Source organism: Aulonocara sp. 'chitande type north' Nkhata Bay, linkage group LG3 (assembly GCF_057382095.1).
Source record: "Aulonocara sp. 'chitande type north' Nkhata Bay isolate Kocher_YH1m ecotype deep benthic linkage group LG3, A_spYH_male_GT1.1, whole genome shotgun sequence".
NCBI classification, from domain to species: domain Eukaryota; kingdom Metazoa; phylum Chordata; class Actinopteri; order Cichliformes; family Cichlidae; genus Aulonocara; species Aulonocara sp. 'chitande type north' Nkhata Bay.
In genome coordinates this window covers 17971181-17988321 of record NC_141346.1, presented here as the reverse complement: position 1 = coordinate 17988321, position 17141 = coordinate 17971181, and positions in this window count along the sequence as shown.

The window sequence follows — 17141 nt, the reverse complement described above, 5'->3', positions numbered from 1 at the left end:
GGAAAATGAAATATCGCGATAGAATATGAGTAAAACGCGCATGCGCAGTGCCTTTGTTTTCATATGCACATGGCCGATTGTTGAGTGAAACAGATGAACCAGAATTGGTTTGTAAAAATGGTGCAACTTCAGTGATGTGGAACTGGTTTGGTGTTTGTCCGTCAGATACACGACAAAGCACATTTTTTTGCAGAACATGCAAGCGGCCGTCGTTATTGTCGTATTTATCGGACTAAGATGCTCTTAAATCTGGGAGTAATCTGGGTCCTAAACTCCGTAATCTTCAGGTCAAACTAACACTGCAGCATCACTGAGAGTTAAAAACTGTCTAAATTCTTTCATCTTTAATAAAACGATCAGCATTGCTGCTTTACCAGGTGTAACTATGAAGTTTAACTTCCAGGCATCCGTGAAAACAAAATTTATTACATTTAACGGAATTAGAAGTTAGCAGCAAGCTAGCAGAAGTTAGCTCGCTAGTTTCGCTAGTTACCTAAGCATGATATAGCATGTTCTGACTGAGAGATTTCTGAAAAAATTCAAACGTACAGCTCTGCTATCACTTCCAACATAAATGAAGACAGGAAACTAAACAGCAGTGACGTTTGTAGGGTTACTGAAGTTGGGCTAGCTGGTATATAATGATGTGCTACGTGATCGCTCGCGACACAGCTATGTTAGCATAACATAAACAGTGAAGCTGGAGGACGAACACTAACACTTTTCCACTTATAAAAGTTAACGTGAAGGTTCCTCATGGTTAGAGACAAATGCAATCGCATGGCAGGATGCTGTAAACACCAAACTTCAGTCAGGAGAACAACTGAGATAATCCATCCACAATACAAGGTTAGTCATTAATATACTGCAACAACATGGGAATAGAGCAGCTGCCAGAGAATTCAACATTAATGAATAAATGGTACAGAAGTGGAGGAAGCAAGAAGAATGAGTTTAATAAAGTTTGATTTATCTGACTGCTTTGTTTCGCTTAATGTGCCTTATGATCCCGTGCACCTTATGGTCCGAAAAATGCGTACTGCACACTGCAGTTTAATGTTGCAAAGCACCTCTTTTTAACTTCAGTGGATATTATACATGGTTATGCTCAGGATATGTCAGCCCATTTCTACTGGAAATGCCTTTTGGTTAAACTTTCAGCAAGGAATTTGCATTTGCACTGTTACATTTTTATAAAGCTTTAATGTACATAAAAACCAGCTTCTTGTTTAAGTGAAAATAAATGGAAGGTTGTCTTTTTGCGCTAGTAATGTTGTGGAGTTGTATTTTGTCTCGCATCAATTATATCGTCAGTTATATCGTTATCGCAAATTTTCAAATATATATCGTGATAAATATTTTTGGCCATATCGCCCTGCTCTACCCAACACCACTGTGTCGTCAGCAAACTTCACAATGGTGTTGGAGCCATGGGTGGCCACCAAGTCTGAAGTGTAGAGGGAGTAGAGCAGTGGCGAGAGGACACATCCCCGAGGTGCTCCTGTGTTGATGGTGATGCTGTTAGAGACGCATCTATGGGCAGAAATCTGTGCCATCAGAAACTGAATTTGAATAAGTTAAATTTGAATTTGAATTGCTCAGATTGAATCTGAACTGTAACTTGAATAAATGCTTTTGAAAACTGAATTTGAATTAGTCTAATTTGAAATTGAATTTATGGTTTGAAAATGATCATAACTAAATTGAAATTGAATTTTATATTTTGAAAATGAATTGATTTGCTTTGAAACTGCATTTTATCCTTTAAAAATTCAGCTCTCGAATACTTTCAGTTTCAGTTCTACAATTCAATTTCAGTTCCAAAATTCAGTTTTTTGGACCTTACATCCGGTTCCGGTTCAAGCGCAGATTAATAGAACTACGTTTTACTAGCGGACCGAAAGTGTTACTGACGGGAATCTACAGCGTCTTGAGCTGAATTAAGACTTCAGAAGTCATTTGTCATGTCGAATGACCAGCGGATAAACTCTCAGGTTGGTAATAAATGTACTACATGTATAAGAACAAGCGTCATGTTAACAAATGATAGCCGTAAGGTAACTTTTATGCTTATTGTAGCTGTTAGCTAAAAACGCTAATTTAGCGTAGTTTGCCCTGAATTCAGCTTTGACAAACAAATATGATCGACTGTTTCTAGTAGAATTCCAAAGTTGTCATCTTGTACCCTCTCAGAGTACCCCCTCTGTATGCTTGCAGAGACCCCAACAGTAGGGAAACATGCAAAACGGTGTCCAAACCTTTGTGTTTTAGCTTTATTTATGCCTTACACAGCATCCCAACTCTTTAGCTAACTTAAAAACTTTAGCTAAAGTGAATAGTTAGTCTAATTCATTAGTGCAGCATTTCATTTACCTGTTCAGCACGGAACTTATTGTTTTTGGAGGAAAACACGAACACGGTGTACAGTCCAGTCTTAATAGCTTACTTACAACTGGGCTCGTCAGACACTCTTCTTGGCTGCAGTGGTTATTATTATATTTACATGCTTCCAGCTCCCGTTTTTGCTCGATGACAACTCATACCTTTCCACTCCCCTTTTTCTCCCTCCTCGCGCTCACAGACCCATAACGTGTATGGCAGTCCATTCTCCCTGCAACACGGACTACACTGCCTATGATGCTACATTCTTTAGAGCTATGCTTGTAACATTCTGCCTGTTAGCTTAGCACAACAACAACAAAAAGGCCTCTCTCACCCAGGAAACACGCAGAGAGAGAGAGCATCACCCTGTAACCATGGCAACCGTAACGCTGCCACCCGGAACAACCGAACTTAGCTGTCAAACAAAACCCAAACAGGCCTGACCCGCGACAATATGAAACATGGAATGTACCACAGTGTAATCCATTTATTTCAACAAAGTAACTGTATTCTAAATACCACCTTTTTAAACGGTAACTGTAACGGAATACAGTTACTCATATTTTGTATTTTAAATACGTAACGGCGGTACATGTATTCCGTTACTCCCCAACAGTGTTTACAGGTAAGGCCGTTTAAGCCCAGTAAGCCACACCCCCCCCCCCCCCCCCCCGCCCCGCTCCGCTGATGGTTGACTCCAAATCTCCCGAACACTATGTCGTTTTGAGAACGCAAGACCGAAACAGCGAGACCAAGACCGAGACCAAGACAAAAGTCTGTCGAGACCACGTAAAAGTGGTCTTGAGACATCCAACTCTAATCCTCAGCTGTGTCTCACTACTGTTCCCTCTTTGCCCTGTTCACCTTCTCTATTTATTGTCTGTGCTTGCCTCCGTCCATTGTTGCATTATCCGTCATACCTCTGTGTGTTCTGTTCAGGTTGTGCCTCAGTTTAGTTTTGGTTTTTCTTTGTTCAGCAATAAAGACATTTAAAGTTCATGTCTGCCATTTTGGAGTTTGCATTTGGGTCCTTTTCCTGTCTGCCTGCAAACAGCCGTGACACCTACTCTTTACCTTCCCAAATTGCCATTGTTCATAGGCATTCATCATTTCAAAGGAGAGAAAAAGAGCACCTGCTGCTATTCCTTTGATACCCTCCCTTTGCCTGGGTCTTAGTGCCTTCCCGATTCCATTCAATTCAATTCAATTTTATTTATATAGCGCCAAATAACAACAAAAGTCGCCTCAAGGCGCTTCATAGGTACAGAGAAAAACCCAACAATCATATGAACCCCTATGAGCAGCACTTTGGCGACAGTGGGAAGGAAAAACTCCCTTTTACCAGGAAGAAACCTCCGGCAGAACCAGGCTTAGGGAGGGGCGGCCATCTGCTGCGACCGGTTGGGATGAGAGAAGGAAGACAGGATAAAAGACATGCTGTGGAAGAGAGACAGAGATTAATAACAGATATGATTCAGTGCAGAGAGGTCTATTAACACATAGTGAGTGAGAAAGGTGACTGGAAAGGAAAAACTCAATGCATCATGGGAATCCCCGGCAGCCTACGTCTATTGCAGCATAACTAAGGGAGGATTCAGGGTCACCTGGTCCAGCCCTAACTATATACTTTAGCAAAAAGGAAACTTTTAAGCCTAATCTTAAAAGTAGAGATAGTGTCTGTCTCCCGAATCCCAACTGGAAGCTGGTTCCACAGAAGAGGGGCCTGAAAACTGAAGGCTGTCCCTCCCATTCTACTTTTAAATACTCTAGGAACAACAAGTAGGTCTGCAGTGCGAGAGCGAAGTGCTCTAATAGGGTGATATGGTACTACAAGGTCATTAAGATAAGATGGGGCCTGATTATTTAAGACCTTGTATGTGAGGAGCAGGATTTTGAATTCAATTCTGGATTTAACAGGAAGCCAATGAAAGGAATCCAAAACAGGAGAAATCTGCTCTCTCTTTCTAGTCCCTGTCAGGACTCTTGCTGCAGCATTTTGGATTAATTGAAGGATTTTCAGCGAGTTTTTAGGACATCCTGATAACAATGAATTACAGTAGTCCAGCCTGGAAGTAATAAATGCATGAACTAGTTTTATAGCGTCACTCTGAGACAGGATATTTCTAACTTTAGAGATGTTGCGCAAATGGAAGAAAGCAGTCTTACATATTTATTTAATATGTGCATTGAAGGATATATCCTGGTCAAAAATGACTCCAAGGTTCCTCACAGCGTTACTGAAGGCCAAGGTAATGCCATCCAGAGTAAGAATCTGGTTAGATACCATATTTCTAAGATTTTCAGGGCCGAGTACAATAACCTCAGTTTTATCTGAATTAAGGAGCAGAAAGTTAGCGGCCATCCAGGTCTTTATGTCTTTAAGACATTCCTGCAGTTTAACTAATTGGTGTGTGTTATCTGGCTTCATGGACAGATAGAGCTGGGTGTCATCTGCATAGCAGTGAAAATGTATGCTATGTCTTCTAATGATGCTGCCTAAGGGAAATATGTATAATGTAAATAGAATTGGTCCTAGCACTGAACCCTGTGGAACTCCATAATTGACCTTAGTGTGTGAAGAGGACTCTCCATTTACATGCACAAACTGGAGTCTATTAGATAGATATGATACAAACCACTGCAGTGCAGTACCTGTAATACCTACAGCATGTTCTAATCGCTCTAATAGGATATTATGGTCGACAGTATCGAACGCTGCACTAAGGTCTAGCAGGACAAGCACAGAGATGAGTCCACTGTCAGAGGCCATAAGAAGATCATTTGTAACCTTCACTAAAGCTGTTTCTGTGCTGTGATGAGCTCTGAGACCTGACTGAAACTCTTCAAATAAGCCATTCCTCTGCAGATGATCTGTTAGCTGTTTGACAACTACTCTTTCAAGGATTTTTGATATGAAAGGAAGGTTGGAGATTGGCCTATAATTAGCTAAGACTGCTGGGTCTAGAGATGGCTTTTTGAGTAAAGGTTTAACTACAGCTAGCTTGAAGGCCTGTGGTACATAGCCAATTATTAGAGATAGGTTGATCATATTTAAGATCGAAGAATTAATTAATTCAAAGCCCTTTTCTCTGTTCACCATCTGGAGCAGCAGACCCGTTGGAGGAGTTGGCCGTCTGGTCAGGATCTGGGATTCTGGGCCTTCCTGCTACTGCAGGTCTGCTTGTCGTCACCCAAGAGCAAAGGGAAACATCTCCTGGGTCTGAGGGTTGATTGCCCTAAAATATGAAATACTTGTCTGTTTATATTTTTGGATTTTGTCAGTCTCCGTGAGTCCAGTTTATTACCTGCTGCTTTTTCCTAAATGTTTCTTAAAAACATTAAAAAGTTCAGCTGTCAAAACAAACATTTCTTTTTAAATCTTTTTAATCTCACACACTATGAAGAGGCTTTTTTTTCTAATGAGAGCTACTACTGCAGCATTGTATCAGTTTGACGTCATTGCAGCAGTGTTTGTTCAACACCATGGTTACATTGTCTGAGTTTTCAGTAAATCTCCTGAATCCTGAATCTGTTTTTTTTTCTTCACTTCACTTCACTGTTCATAACAAAGTGTGTTTGTGTTTTAAAAGTTTCTATAAAAGTTTGTGAATCAGTTAAAGTGACCTATACATGTAGATGAGTAGAAAAGTTAAGGGACATAAAAATGAAAGGTGTATTTAAGTCAATGACTGTAACAAATCTATTCTTTAGTCAGACTGCCTGAACAGACTGAAACTTCCTCCTTGTTTCCTGATGAAGATCCTTTCAGAGGCTCTTGACAGGTTTTGGCTTCAGTCACATGTTTTCTCTGAGCTGCTGAGAACTGAAACTACAAGAAATTCTGAATTGCTGAATCGCAGCCAACCTGATTATTCATGGTGGACTGACTGTACCAGCTGTCCTTGACAGAAAACTGACCTAAATCAGCGTTCAGTGATCCACTTACAGAAAAGGAACTAACTGTGCCTCAAGTAGCACTCACTTTCAATGTCACATAAATAATTTATCTCATATGAATTATATGAAATATCCAGAGGTGTTAGTGTTTTACACACACACACACACACACACACACACACACACACACACACACACACAAATGTGTGTGTGTGTGGAGGGGGAAGAGGATTCTCAACTGTCAGCTTACAACAGAAATATCAAGAAGTTGTCGAGGAAAACCTGTTATTTTACTGTTACTTGGTTATCATTTACAGGCACTGTCATTATTTCATCATTACTTCATTAGTCTGTATTACTTATCTTCAGTTTATCATGTATCATTTATTGTTTATTTCAGAGCACGTAGGATAAAACCCATTCTAGATGTAATACTCTATCATGTGGCGAAAGCACCTCTCGAGTTAGAGGGTCCAGTTGGGCCTCCTGCAGTCACTTGCAGGCTTACACAAACATGCACATACAGAGTTATGTAAAACACGCACGTTCACATACACACTTAATAAGAACAGAAAGGTCGTCTTAGGACAGTCTCTCTGAGAGCTACACTATCACAAAATGCACAATGTATTACACACTTGTTTTTCTCTAAAGTAGCAGTTGATGTCCATATAAGGAGAACTTTTTGAGTGCGAGGAACTGTTATCATTGCCAGTAAGGTCTAACTGTGTGACGTCATAATGACTATAAAGCTTTCTGTCTTTGTGCAAACGAAGAAGAAGTCCGGCTCTTCCCACACTGTAATGTGTGTTTTAATAAATGATCTCTGCTGACCCAAACTATATCCCAGTCGTAGTCTCTTCCTCAAAATCCGAACCATGACAATTCACAAGCGTTTTTTCTTTCACCTGAGCCCCAGGCATAAAGCGAGTATGAACCTAACAGAATCCCTACAAAAACATGTATAGTTTGTCTTGAGAAACACACACATATAATGACAAAGGAACTAAAAATCCATGTCTAAAAATGGGAAAATAGATCAAACCACTGATCAATAGCCATGAGTACCATTCACAGAGAGTTGGGGAATGGCTGCAATCACAGCATTGTAAGATGGCCAGGACTCTTATGTGGATGATCATATCTGCATTGGTGTTCATCCTGCTTTGCCACTTGAGGGCGTACATGTGATTTTGGGGAATGATTTGGCTGGAAATGGAGTCTGGGCTGATAGTTCTCTGCCTGTTAAATTTGGAGTTCTGAATGAGTCTCATGGGTTATATCAACAGGTCAACAGGTTTTTTTTCTGAATTTGCAGCTTGTGCTGTTACAAGGGCTTCAGCTAAAAGGGATGCAGGGCCTGTAACTCAAGCAGAAGAGTGTCAGGTTGAACCAGATTTGCTTGTTCTTAACATTTGTCAGTTTCCCAGCAAGAGTTAATTCCAGCACAGCGTGCTGATGCTTTACTGACTGAGCTGTTTGTCAAAGTGCAAGAGAAAAATAATTGAGCAGGAAGTTCAGTACATGTTGGAAAACAACATTGCAGTGTCGTCGTCATCAAGCTGGGCTTCCTCATGTTTGTTGGTTGAAAAAGCTGATAAATCACCATGTTGTTGCACAGACTTTCGTAAAGTAAATGCAGTGACCAAACCCGATTCTTATCCTTTGCCTCATATTGGCGACTGTATTGACCAAGTGGGTGCAGCAGAATATGTGAGCAAGTTTGACCTGTTGAAGGGAGGTGCCACTGACTCCCAGAGCTTAGGAAATATCTGTTTTCATCACACCATCTGGTCTTTATTCATATACAGTCATGGGTTTTGGTTTATGCAATGCACCAGCTTAATTTCAGTGACTCATGAATATGGTTGTTAATGGGCTGAAAGGCTGTGCTGTTTACCTAGATGACGTGGTGGTATATAGCAGTACCTGGGAGGACCATCTGGATCGTATTTGAACGACTAGTTTGGGGAAATCTTACTATCAACCTGGCGAAATGTAAATTTGCAAAAGCAACTGTGACCTATCTTGGTAAGGTTGTTGGCCAAAGTTATGTGAGGCCTGTTGATGCGAAGGTGTTGGCCATCAAAGAGTTCTCTGTTCCAGTCACTAAAAAAAACTCATGAGATTTTTGGGTCTGGTCGGTTATTATCATTGTTTTTGTCGTTGAAGGCCAAAGTGAAGTTCATTTGGTTTGCAGCATGCCAGCAAGCTTTTTGGGATGTAAAAGCTTTACTGTGTTCTGAACCTGTGCTTTTAGCACCCCGTCTGGTTCAGCCCTTCTAACTATATGTGGACACAAGCCACATTGGTGCAGGTGCTGTTCTAGTCCAAGCTGACAAGCAAGGTATTGAACATCAAGTTAGCTTCTTTTCCAAGAAGTTCAACTCCCATCAGCTGAATTATTGAATTATACACAAGGTTGCGTGTGTGTACATATGGGTAGAGCTCACCCAATTATAGATGCAGCACACCTGAGAAGGCCAGTCCCAGTATATAAAGACACCTTGACTGAACCTTGGTTGCGCTGTTCTCTCTCCACTTGGCATCCATCATGTTTATTTGAGGCTTTAGTTATGGCTGTTATATTAGTTCAATTGTGTTTAAGTTTCTTCACCTTAACACACACACACAAAACGCTAATGAAGCTAAATGTGTCCAAAAATATGAAAACATTTCAAAGCCCACTGATCAATGGCCATGAGTACCATTCACAGAGAGTTGGGGAATGGCTACAATCACAGCATTGTAAGATGGTGGCAGATATACCCTTAGGCCCCCTCCTCGATTCAGAGATGGTCTTTTCCTTTTCACATAAATGGCCTCCTTGACTCCGCGCTCAAACCAGCGTTCGTCTCTTTCCAGGATGTGTACATCCTTATCTTTGAAAATGAAAAAATAATTATATATTACCAATAGAAATTAAACTGGTAAAATATTGACAGGTGGAAGGTTGGTAAGTGCTCTCTGCCATTTGTTTATCCACATTTTTCTCCCGTTTTGTGACCAGTCAGGGAGCTCAGGCACTTTGTGTTACAAGTGGCAACACTCAGTGTAACACTGTGGATATCAGATGACTTCCAGTTCTTTGAAACAAATGATGTGTGAAGGACTTCATTGCCTTGGTTGCAGCCCCCAAAAAAGTCCAGGCCACTTATGTGTAAGTATAATAAAGTGTAGTATTTGAATCATTTACTTAAACAGTAACATGAAAATATATTCAAAGAACCTGAAACAGAAGTACTCATGAGTACTCATTACACAATTTCTTTGAGTAATTCTGACATTAAGAAATCAAGATGTAGCTACAGGTGAAAATCTGAATGCTTTTGATTCTAAAACGTATTCTGCTCTTTAACTATTTAATAAACCCAGAGAGCTGACTGACAGCAACAGTCGTGAGAATGGAAATTTTTACAGACACACAGAGGCATTCATTACCTCTGCGTGGGTGTGACAGGTGATGACAATTTAGTGGAATGCAGTTAGTACCAGGAGGTGCTTCAGGTGTTTTACATTTCAACATATCCTAAAGGTCACAAGTCTGATGCAGGACTAACACACATTCACACCTACAACCAGTTAATAATCACAGATTAACCTAACATGTCTGTCTTTGGACTTTGGTGCCACAGAGACACAGGGAGAACACACTGAAAGACCCACTAGATTCAAAGGTTGGCAGCAGTTCCACTTTATTTAAAACATCTTAAATTATATTCATCTTTTATTAGTGACAATATTAGAAAACCCTACACTGTGTACAAACATTGAACACTTCTTATTATACATTAGAAGGTTCCCTCTTCTTTGACCTTATTCCACTTTCAAACAAGTGAAGGTCAGTTCCTGTTCAGCACGACATGGAAACTGACGTATCCAGAAACTATTTTCCAAATAAGTGTGTTTGCGTGTCAGTTTTTCTGTGGTTAAATACTTTTCATCACCTTTCCCAGTAACACACACCCTGTTCTTACATTACAGAAAATAAAGCAACCGTGAACCCTGTACTAAAGAAAGACAAACAAAAAAGAGACGCAGAGCAATAGAGTGACTAATTTCACATCATTAGGGCCCGAGCACTGAGAGTGCGAAGGCCCTACTCCGTTTCTTCTTCTTCTTCTTCTTCTTCTTCTTCTTCTTCTTCTTCTTCTTCTTCTTCTTCTTATTATTATTATTATTATTATTATTATTATTGTTATTATTATTATTATTATTGTAGTGGCAATTCCTTTACTTTTGAAAGATCAAACGTCCCACAACTTAAAGTCCACAAGCCACTGCTGCACTGAGGTAATATTTCGTACGCAGGCAAAAGAAGTCCACTGTCCAAACCTTTTAGTTGAAAGTTTTGGTTTATTTATCCATCTTGGCAAGCAATAACAAGATCCTTCCTGCTGCTTCTCCTGCTCTGGTAAAAAACCATAGGCCCACCCCAATGCATGCTGGTCCTATACCAGTCTCTTTATTTATAGAAACAAAATGGCCCTACAGCTCTTACTAACTAATTTAACAAAATAACAACAAACAAACAAATCATTTAAAACAAAATATTAACCGACAAATAAACCCCAAAATATAAGTAAACTAACAACAAACTTTAACTAATTTCACATAAAAAAATAAATAAATAAATAAAGAACAAATAGCTCCAACAATTATTATTATTATCATTATTATTAGGGCCCGAGCACTAAAAGTGTGAAGGCCCTATTGTATCTGCTCTGTTTATTAGGGCCCGAGCACTGAGACTGCGAAGGCCCTACTCCGTTTCTTCTTCTTCTTCTTCTTCTTCTTCTTCTTCTTATTATTATTATTATTATTATTATTATTATTATTATTATTATTATTACATATGAGCATTGGGAAATGGCTCTAGAGCGCCACCTATGCCTTGTTAAATACAGTCCTACGACCACATCGTTTGAGCTACGTGTATGAAATCTGCCACACATGTGTATCATGCCAAGTCGAACAAAAAAGTCAGTGGGCGCAAACCCAACAGGAAGTCCGCCATTTAGAAGTGAAGGTGACATTTTGGCTCTAATTTTGCCATTTCCATGCCTCGAACTTTTTCGAACTCCTCCTTGGGATTTGGTCGTATAAGCTTCATCTTTGGTCGGTGTCAACTACACACCTGGGCCATGTTAAATTGCGGAGCTTTTGAGTTTTTGTGATACGGTGATGCCGTGGCACCACGGCGAATTTCGATGACTCGCCATGAAAATCTTATTGCCTCTCATTCCCTCATACATTGTCCGACCTGGACCAAAGACCACACATATGATAAGGCTCCTCCCCTGAACATATTTCAACTGCCACATTTGACATCAGGGACAGCGCCACCTAGTGGGAACAGGAAATGTCATGTTTTACATTTTGGGCTACAGTATTGTGATGGGTGACATCTGCAGCCTCAAATTTCTCCAGGAAAGCCTTAAGGAGTTGGTCTTGGGTTACAGTGAAAACTGTGACTTTTCGCGAAAGGGTGTGACCCCAGCAGCATGGCGAACTTTGATGTCTCACCATGAAGAAACAAATTAGTATAAATCAATGAAATCCAGTTTGATCAGTACCAGACTTTACAGGCATGATGTCAGTCCCACCCTGAACAGATTGATGTGCCCATTGTCGGAAATACACAGAGCGCCACCTAGTGGCAACAGGAAATGTCATGTCTTTCACTTTGTTGTACTGATTTTCACAGGTTCATCGTGGCCACCTCAAAAGCGGTGAATATTAACATCAGTCCCTCGTGATGCTTCAGTGAGAAAATTGTGACTTTAAACTGAACGGCGCACCCTGGTGGCAACGCAGTTCACTATGAAAGATGAAGTGGCTTTTGAGGGGCCTGGAAAGTTTAAAAAGTCTTGAAATTTGGCCCACCCTTCCAATGTGAAGAAGGCTTTGATGTTATGTGAACATTCTTCTTGAAAAGCACAAAATGGCTCCACAGCGCCCCCCACAAAATTTCAAAACATCAGCCCCTGCTCTGTGTTTTATGTATGAGTCTGAAACCTGGTAAGCTTATGGAAGATATCAAGATGTACAAAAAAGTCTCTTGGAGCAATATCCCAAATCCAACAGGAAGTCTGCCATTTTAAAATTAATGCGTAATTTTGGCAACATTTTCCCCTCTTTTCAGGCACCGTACTTTGACGAACTCCTCCAAGGGATTTTGTCAGATTTACGCGATCTCCAGTGCGTGGAATCTAAACACCTTTGTGATGTTAAATTGCGAATCTTTTTACGTTCAGGGAAACGGGGTGGTCATGGTAGCACGTGGAGTTTCAATCACTCACCAAAAAGCAGTAATCTGCTGTCACTAAAAAACACAATGTTCAATCTCTCTCAAAGGTCGTAGGCATGATGAGACTCGAGCTCGGAAATGTTCGTTATGCCATTTGTCAGTAATGGTTAGACCGCCAGCTGGTGCGATGACTATAATCATGATTGAATGGGATGAAATGTTTGCTGGTGGTTAAATGCATGAATTCCATCAATGTGACATCAGATCGGACGTGCTGGTTTTAGGTGTAAGGCGTGGCTCGACGTGCCAGGGGTGCGAGGGCCCTCATAACGCTGCTTGCAGCTTTAATTTCATTTTTATTATTCTTCTGTGTTGAGATTTCAAGAAAAGCAGTAATGACTAATTATTCAGACATTTTAAACAAGTAAAGAGTCACATTACAAGTTCAGGCAGCATCAGTCACTCATTCATTATTTTATTTCCATATTAATGTTTTTAAATCAGGCTGCATTGCTGACTGTCATCTTCAGATGAAGGTTTAATTTGTTAGTATACTTGTAGATGTTCACCTGACACAGAGACTGCTCTTTTCTATAAAACTAAACTTAGCTCTTGGAGTTGTTTTCAACAATAATATAAATAATTACTTATTAATAAATAAGCTGTCAGTGAAATCAACACACAGTCCTGAAGCAATAAGGAAATAGAAAGTTGGAGCTCAAGGAACATTTGAATGATTTAGAAAACTTCACTGCTCCACCGACACATTTCGGCTTGTGGCATTCATCAGGATCATCATCACCATTGTTAGATCTTATGCTCGTCTCCGTGGAAGGAGCTGCGATGTGGTGCCAGAAATTTCTGATCCGTTTCTGCAAAACACAAAACAGAGCCAACATGAGAGCAGAAACTTTACTTCCACATTTCAAATTCAAAGCCCGAATTATTCAGGAGCTGAAGAGCAGGTTTCCTTCTGTCTAAAATGTTGTTGTTGTCATGTTATTTATCATAACGTACTTTGTTTTACAGCAGATAATTGACCGCTCTTAAAGAGGAAAACTCAAATAAAATATCACATGAGATGTCGACTGATAAGGTGGAGCTGGTGCTTGTTAACCCTAAACTTTAAAAAAGTAAACTTTATAGATTAAAAAAAAAGAAAGTCTGCTTCACAATCATTTCACCGGCTTAAACGGTTTTCCTAATGGGTGTCTTTTTCCAAAATATCCGACCCTGTGTCACTGACTTCAAGCAATTTCAGTCAAACAGTCAAGAAGGTATGGAATCGTCTCTATCTGCCATTCTGCAATCCATCTCATGTAAGCAATAATGTGGCGCACAGTGTGACGTGAAAAAAGGCACACACCTTTGACGTTGCGTGACGAACTCTGTATTCCTCGTTCACACGTAAATGCAAAAAAAAAAGGGTTTTAAAAAATCGTGTGGACGAAACAGCTGCGTTTTCAAAAATACCCGTGTAGGTGTGGACGTAGCGTAGAGTTAATAGTTTATTTTATTACTACCTGTCATTTATTGCAGATTACAACCGAAGAACACAAACTCAGAAAGGCTCCAGCTGACAAAGACGTCTGATCTCAGTCCAAATACTGCATTTCTTGTTTCTTTCTACAGTAACACATTCCTGTCAAACACTGCCATCTAATGGTGAAAATGTAAATACAAATTTAGCTAATTCTGAAAATAGAAAGCTCCCTTAACCCTTTGAAGCCGGTCGGAGCAGGCACGCTCTTTTTTTGCGTAACTATTTTTAAATCCCAGTAGCACTGCAACCGCATAAGCTAGCGCAATAATTTTTTTGGCATATGAAACCGGAGGAGTTGTACTTACATCTTATGCCATCAGCTTGTCCTAGGTCCTGGTTTCCTTCCACATAAACCTTTGCAAAAATTGCATAAAAAGCCCTTGCAGGAACAAAAATGTAATAGTCCAGAAACACGCTTTGCCGATCTGATCAGCTGTTCGTAACACTTCCCACATTGAAACAGACGTCAGCGCGAATGATCGCATGTCCACCATTTCCTTCCCGAAACCGGAAGTGACGTCATTTTCGCGGAAAATGTAGTTTTTTACTTGTAAGCCATGCTTCACGGAGACATGGCTGACCCCACCGTGCCGGACCAGGCCGTAACTCCGTCGGATTCATTCTTTGTGCTCCGCGTGTACAGAACGGCAGAGTCAAACAAAACCAAAGGTGGGGGAGTGTGTTTCATGGTAAACAGAAAGTGGTGTGATGCCAGGAGCATTTCTACTCTCTCCAGCGGCTGCTCGCCACATCTGGAGTTCCTGAGCATTAAGTGCCGCCCTTTCTATCTGCCCCGTGAGTTCACCTCGGTCATCGCCACGGCGGTCTACATCCCACCCCAAGCGGACACAGGTATGGCTTTGTCCGAATTACATGATGTGCTGAGCTCGCTTCAAAACAAGGACCCGGGCGCAGCCCTCATTGTAGCAGGAGACTTTAACAAAGCGAACCTCAGACAAGTCATGCCAAACTTTTACCAGCATGTCTCGTGTCCAACGAGAGGGGATCGAATTTTGGATCACTGCTACACGCCATACAAGCAGGGCTACAAAGCTGTCTCACACCCGGCTTTTGGGAAGTCTGACCACAACGCCATCTTCCTCGTTCCCCAGTATAAACAAAGCATACGGAGGGAAGACGTGACCACGAGGGAGGTAAAACGGTGGACTGCCCAATCAGAAGCTACGCTACAGGACGCACTCAATGACGTCGACTGGGACATGTTCAGAGCATGCACAGTCGACATCAACGAGTTTACGGAAGTAGCAGTATGCTTCGTCAATATGCTAGCGGAGGAGATTATCCCCACTGCGAGAGTCACCACATTCCCAAACCAGAAACCGTGGATGGACAGATCGATCCGCACTGCAGTAAACGCCAGGACCGCCTCCTACAACGCGGGTCTCGCCACTGGCGATATGAGCGCCTACAAAGCGGCCTCATACGGCGTGCGGTGTGAGATGCCAAACACTGGTACCGGGAACGTGTGGAGTCCCACTTCCACCAGGGCGACACACGAAGTATGTGGCACGGACTACGCACCATTACGGACTACAAAGCCAGGGACACTGCGCTGATCAACGCTGACTCTGCATTCACCAACGAGCTGAATCAGTTCTACGCCCGTTTCGAGGTTAGCCAAGCGGCTAATGCTATCTACCGCCTGACTACCGAGGACAGTGACGTCATCAGCGAGAGACCGGTGACCAGCATCGCGGAGCATGATGTCCGAGCGGCACTGAGGAGAGTGAACACAAGGAAAGCGGCGGGGCTAGCAGGTGTGTTCACTTACATCTTCAATGAGTCCCTGGTGAAGTCTGTGGTCCCCACATGCTTCAAAAGATCCACCATCATCCCTGTGCCCAAGAACAGCAAACCCTCATCCCTGAACGATTACCGGCCAGTTGCACTGACCTCGGTAGTAATGAAGGTGTTTGAGAGGCTGCTGAAGAACATCATCTCCTCCTCCATCCCAGACACCACAGATCCACTGCAGTTCGCCTACAGATCCAACAGATCCACAGAGGATGCCATCGCCCACGTCCTACACACCACTCTCAGCCATGTGGACAGGAAACAGGGTAACTATGTGCGAATGCTGTTTGTTGATTACAGTTCAGCGTTTAGCACAATAGTGCCCTGCAGACTGTCCACAAAGCTGAGGGATCTGGGACTTAACAGCCGTCTGTGTGCATGGGTGTTGGACTTCCTCACTGGCAGAACTCAGGTGGTGAGGGTGGGCAGGTGCTTCTCCAACAGCATCACCATCAACACAGGAGCACCTCAGGGATGTGTCCTCTCGCCACTGCTCTACTCCCTCTACACTTCAGACTGTGTGGCCACCCATGGCTCCAACACCATTGTGAAGTTTGCTGACGACACAGTGGTGTTGGGTGTCATCTCCAACAACGATGAGACGGCCTACATGGATGAAGTGAAGAATCTGGCATCATGGTGCCAGGACAACCACCTCCAGCTGAACGTCAGCAAGACCAAGGAGCTGGTGGTGGGCTTCAGAAGGGGTCAGCACAGAGACTACAAGCCCATTATCATCAATGGAGCTCCAGTGGAGAGGGTGCAGTCCTTCAAGTATCTTGGTGTCCACATCTCCTCAGACCTGACATGGGCTGCCACATTCAGGTCCAGACCAAAAAGGCTAGGCAGCGCCTTTACCACCTACGACAACTGAGGAAGTTCAGGGTCTCTCCAAAGATCCTCAGGATTTTCTATACAGGGGCTGTGGAGAGCATCCTCACACAGAACATGACATCGTGGTTTGGGAACAGCTGTGTGAAGGACCAAAAAGCTCTCCAGAGAGTGATCCGTACAGCAGAACGCTGCTGCAGGATTGCTCTCCCCCCGCTTCAGGACACCTACACCAGGAGATGCCGGACTAGAGCAGCGCAGATACTGAAGGACCCGTCCCATCCTGGCAACAAACTGTTCCAACTTCTGCAATCTGGTAGAAGGTTCCGCATCTTCCGGGCAAGGACAGAGAGACTCAAGAGGAGCTTCTATCCCCAAGCCATCCGTGCCCTAAACACACACACCCGCCCTCTCACATCATCT